Source organism: Anneissia japonica, unplaced genomic scaffold, assembly GCF_011630105.1.
Source record: "Anneissia japonica isolate Jap-2015-1 unplaced genomic scaffold, ASM1163010v1 scaffold3220_len204154_cov177, whole genome shotgun sequence".
Taxonomy (NCBI): domain Eukaryota; kingdom Metazoa; phylum Echinodermata; class Crinoidea; order Comatulida; family Comatulidae; genus Anneissia; species Anneissia japonica.
This window is the reverse complement of record NW_022724029.1, coordinates 133995-139883: the sequence shown is the minus strand read 5'-3', so window position 1 is coordinate 139883 and position 5889 is coordinate 133995. Positions and strand designations below refer to the sequence as shown.

The 5889-nt window shown below is 34.3% G+C and overlaps 1 long non-coding RNA gene across 1 annotated transcript; it reads left to right on the top strand.

Annotated features, from left to right (window-relative positions):
- The first annotated feature begins 1841 nt into the window (after positions 1 to 1841).
- On the top strand, positions 1842 to 3965 carry LOC117112472. Its single transcript, XR_004446046.1, has 3 exons — positions 1842 to 2116; positions 2964 to 3083; positions 3762 to 3965. It is a non-coding gene; the product is annotated as an uncharacterized LOC117112472 (long non-coding RNA).
- The last annotated feature ends 1924 nt before the right edge of the window (positions 3966 to 5889 follow it).

The window sequence follows — 5889 nt, the reverse complement described above, 5'->3', positions numbered from 1 at the left end:
CTGAGCGGCATGGGGCAGGGACGTTGCAACTTGAAGTTATATCGGTGCTGGTTCGAACGGCACGCTCGCCTATGGTTCTGGAGGTGGATCAAGTCATCTCGGATAAGGACTATAAACCGTAGGACCAGTAGCCTACAATTGACTCGTGTGTACTATAAAGAACCCAGTACATCATTCGAGACAAGTAGGGGGTTACCCAGGTTCAATGGTCCATACAGCCCCTGCTGTGGACAGACAAGAGTATCTGGTACCGGTTTACTGGGTATATCAGACACGAAGTGATTCTTAAGCCAGGCACTCGCGACGAAACCAACTCCGCTCCATCTGAGTGTTAGACGACAAGACACCGTCTGCTGATTATCGGTAGTCTGAACAGATCGTCATTAATAATGATCCGTTGCGCGTTTTTCGTGGTGGTGCGTTCTCGATAGAATCGCGTCGGCCGACGACGTCGTGCGCAGTGGGTGCCCGGCTTTAGGGGAGAAGAGAGTTACTGTACGAGCTAGTCCACGCCTCTACAAGCATAGTTACCAACCAGAAATACTAAAAATGCGTGATTTGAAACGCGGGCCGTGGGCCAGCAGAGCCCTCGCCGGGGTCCAGGGTCAGAGCCCCTTGTGGGGTTTCGGGGGAGAATCCCCCTGACGTTCCGACGATCTGAGCATTATTAAGCTCTTTTTAGGGAGTGTTGTTGATAATACCGAATACATGGTACAACAAATATATGGTAACAAAATTCTGTATTCTTTAAGCAAAGAATACATAATTATCAACATTCTGAATTCACACCCTAGTAGGTTAAAGCAATAAGAAATTGCAGTCGGTGTAAAATAAACATTAGAATAACATAAACATTAAAAATATATATAAATGTATGCATACTTTATAAAACATGAATTAACCTAATGTAAAAGTATCAAAGTATCAAAGTATATTTTATTTCACAAAACAAAACAGATTTATATATACATATGCATATATAAACAAAATAAATTTTAAATAAAAATAGATTTAATCTATTTTCATTTTAAATTTATTGTGTTTATATATGTATACCCTTTGGAAAATACCACAGTGTGTACACACTGTGTTCACATAGAGTCCATACAGTACACACTGTGTTCACATAGAGTCCACACAGTGAACGCTGTTAACTCTGTGTTTTTAAATTACATACAGTAGATACACAGTGTGAAAAGAAATCACAGTGTGTTTATACAGTAAGCACACAGTGAACACAGTGTGATTTTAAGGAATACACAGAGTAGAAGAAATCACAGTGTGTTTAAACAGACACACTGTGAACACAGTGTGGTTCAGTGTGTTATGTAGTGAAACACATTGATCAACTTACAGCCTGAAAATTGCTGTTTAAACATGCTATATATATATATATTTATATATATATATATATGTATGTATATATATTACATATATATATATGAGTAGAAGAAATCACAGTGTGTTTAAACAGACACACTGTAAACGCAGTGTGGTTCAGTGTGTTATGTAGTGAAACACATTGATCAACTTACATATATAGTTATATAGTAATATTTATATTTTATAGGCCTATATTATAGTTACCTCGCAGTTTATCACAGTATTAACAGGAAGATGTAAAAAATAGTTTTTCAGTACATCTACCTGGTATTACTAGGATAAAATCGTATTATCACCACAGTGATCACAGTCTTGCCAATATGCTTTGTGAAATCCTAGGGGGGTCATGGTGGAGACGTTGGAAAATCAAGTCACATGCAGCTCGTCCTGTCCGATCATTGGTTGCACCAGGATGGTGTGAAGAAGAGGGAAGATCATATTTCAAATTCAAGCGGGGATTCATTGTTTCATCGTCGATTGCAGCAAGTGTGTTAAATTTGATTCGTTAAATTAATTTCGCAAAACGAAAATGTGCATGGGTTCTACTCAACTGGACGGAGACAAATGAGACAAGTATACTGGACGATTCAATGGTTCCAGAGATAAAATAAGGTTCGAGGACAACCGAAAGATTGAGATGGAGAATATGGAGACCCAAAGTTAACAAGAACCCTCCAAGAAAAATGTCTGAATGGCGTACTGTATTCAAGTGTTGTCGATTCTATTCATATAGGTAATTCGAAATTGCATTTTTCTTATTATTTATACATTTTTAATAAATTAATTTTAGCTAGGTTGTCCATAGGCCTGCTGCTGGTACTAACAACCAGTGTTCCAATCCATAACCCACCCACTACTTAAATAAACAGAAAAATAAACTCGGGCTAGGAGACCTTCTTAGGCTACGACCGTTTGACCTAGGCCTAGGCTTGACCTCCTAAATGGTCTGGTTGAAACGGCCGTTAACTCGATAGTGGAATTAATGATTATGACGGGCAATTACGCTTTTTAATTCGTTTTTATTTATTTATTATTATTATTTTTTTTAATTCAATCCTTTGGTATGGGTCCAAATGTATAAAAACAAAACCCAAAATTGTATCTTCATTTGGTAATAATTGAAATATATTTGCACCAACAATTAAAGTTGTTTTAGGCTCGATTAGCCTAACTATTAAAACAGTACTACTAGCCTATTCCTAGTAATATAGCATAAATGCCTACTGAACATTAGCTAGCATTGTACATTCTATGTATGCCTTGCTATATGAATTGCATTTTTAGCGTTAAAAGTCTGGCCTGGGTCGAAATTACTCGACATCTGGCCAGCTTGATTTTCGTGTGATTAATTTTCTTGATTTTTAGTTTTATTTGTTTGGTTTAGAAACTATGAATATAATAAATCTACTTGCAAATTAGGGTTTGTTTTAAAATACTCTGTTTGATTTAAATAAGAAGTTAAAAATGTATAAAATAAAAATCAGTTACCATGTAATTTTGGCTGCCAAAATACATTGTATTTAAAAGACTAGGTATACAGAACATTTATTTACTAATTTAAGAACTTTCTTTATTTTCAGGTTGCACTAGATACATTTTGTCTCAAAGGATTATTTTGCATCTTTGAAAAAGCCAACATGCAAGTAGACTGGTATGTGCTACAATGACAAACAAAAAATATACAGTATCTGCAATAGTTGGTAAGTTAATTTTCTATTTATTTTTTTGAGATTTCAATAATCCATTTGTGTTTTAATTTAAGACAACAGCAAATGTATTACAGTAAGTAAATTGCATTATAGTAAATTGTCTGCTTTACGACCGTTGATTTTAGAATGACTTAATATTACCATGTTGAATTACTGAAAATACAAGCAATGTACTATTCAACAGTTGTAAACAAAATTTGACATTTGCCCCAAGACCGTTAAAAAGTGTATGTATACCTCATTGCTCCACGATTCAACTACAGTAAGTAAATTAATGTTTCATATTTACTTATTAGACATTAGAATACTGTATTGTCAGCAATAATGAAACCTACAGTCCCATATTAACACCATTAAAATAATGAAGCTAGCAGGCCACTGTTATTCCAGCATTATGTTGCGTGATACTTGCTATTACATGTCACTACTCAAGTTTCTGTTGTCATGCTGACATGAGTCTCATGGTGTTCTCCGGGTTTAGCAATTAAAGTTCACAATTTATGAATCTAATTGTCTTTCGAACATGTCAATTTCAAAATTATTACTGCATATACAGTATTCTACTCGAACCTAGAAATTTATAAGAACAATGTAATTCTCATTTAGATAGATAGGCCTACTTTTCATATTTTCGAAGTTTTGTGACAATATTTTTTTATATAATTTCAGAATACCCAGATATCCAGTCAGCAGCTGTAAAAACCAAGATGACTAAAATATGTGAAGATACAAGGCGCTCCATGTCAAAGGGAATGGATACAGCAGCTAATGTTTAACAACAGGCGCTTAATGTGCAGTAATTTTTAAATTTTAAATTATAATTGTAATTATCTTTGCTAAAGGTAACTTAGCAAAGTGTTGTAATTAAATTTTTTTTTTAAAGTTTATTTCATATCCTACAGATGAGCTGCAGCATGCTTTACCATCTAAGTAACTGTTCGTCTATATGCAATAAAAATAATTTAAACAATTGTAAACTCATTGCTACATTAACTTAACAACTATTAAAATCCTTGATTAATTTTAAGCAAAACAATACCTTTAGTGTGAAGCAGTTACTGTATACATAATTCGTCTGACTATTATGCAATAATCTTATGAAAGTGCTTATATATGTATTTAAAAGTTAGTTTAATAAATGTTTATTTTATCAATTTTAAAACTGTTAATATTTTATTTTTGTTGTACCTTGCAGGATGAAGGTGAGAACTTTGAGATTGTGCATGTGATGGTCTTTCCTCTATTATGTAAACCTGGATTTAAACTTTTCAAAACGTTTCTACAATGTGTATTTATGCTTCATACTGTATTGCGAATGCATGAAGAGTCAATTAGTCAATTGATAATAACGCTTTTGTATCATCGGCACACCTTTTTAGTGTAACCTTACAACGACTAGATAATAATTAATTTATATAGAGAAAACACAAAATAAAAAATAAAAACTTAATATGTTCTCTGCCTTATAAAATATAATACCTCAAACCACCTCGATTTTGAGTCTACTAAATTAAATCTTCTCAGGCTTTTCCAGTTATAGTTTTCCAGATATAGCTAAAACTTATTCTTTTGTGTTTTTTGATAGTAGATTAACCTAATAACTCAAGTTACTGCAGGATTGTTTTATTTTTTTAATATATTTTCCCTGAATTCGTGATTCGTCATCACCTCTAGACTTGTACTGAATGCGTGACAAATTTAATATCACGCATGTGTTTTTGCCAAATGCGTAATAAATCCAAAGTGCCAAAGTGCGGGACCGTCCCGCACGATGCTAAACAGTTGGTAACTATGTACAAGTACGATGATCCTTACGCCAGAGAGACCTGTACTTATCTAAATATAGATTGATAGTCGGACAGATAGGTTTTTAACCACCAATGTAATTTCCTTAAAAAAAAATTGGATTCTGATTCTGCTTCTAACTTGGAAAGGGTGTGACTATCATAGACTAGATTGGATTGGATTTATTTAATGTGAACCCCAAGGATAACCCACAGGTGACGTAACGACGAGTCATGGAGCCCGGGGCCGAAAACATACTGGGTGTCTCTTGCATATCAGCAGTGGCGTATCTAAAAAAAAATAAACTAAATTAAACAAAATCGTGTCCCCACACAGTCGCGCCACCCACTCAGTCTTCCCCATGTAAAAAAAAATCATCCTTTTTAGCGAACTAGCACCCCTCACCTAATCATCGAGCTGCCCCACGTGATCAGTAAAGTAAATCTTGTCAAGTTCACTTATCTTGCATACGAAAATAGAAACCATTATTTTGATAGCATACTTACACATAGAAGCTGATTATTTTATGATTTTCGTATTTGGGCTAATGGCCTATATGCTTAATAAATGTCCTAGGTATTATCTTACGAACGAACGAACGTAAAGTAACCAATGTCAAAAATATCGTGTGAATAACAACATAATCAACTATTGAATAAATTCATTGGATCAAATGATACGGTTCTTTTGTGATGATCAGAAAATTAAGTATAGGTAGCATCAAGTCCATCCATCATCCTTACTTAAACTTTTGGATCTTCATAAAAGAACCATTTTACCTAATAATCAACTGTTGTTTTATACACACATTTTTCGTATGTGAATTTCCTTAGCGTGCATAGGTTACATGCTTAATCATGAATGTGTTGATCCAATTTTCAATGTAGCTTTGCCAATATAAATAAGCATTATAAAACAATGTTTCAATCAATCGTTTTCCTGGGCGTATCCAGAGAGCACGGGGCTGTCTGACCCCACCAAAAACAGAGAAAAAGGAGATAAGAAAAGAAAA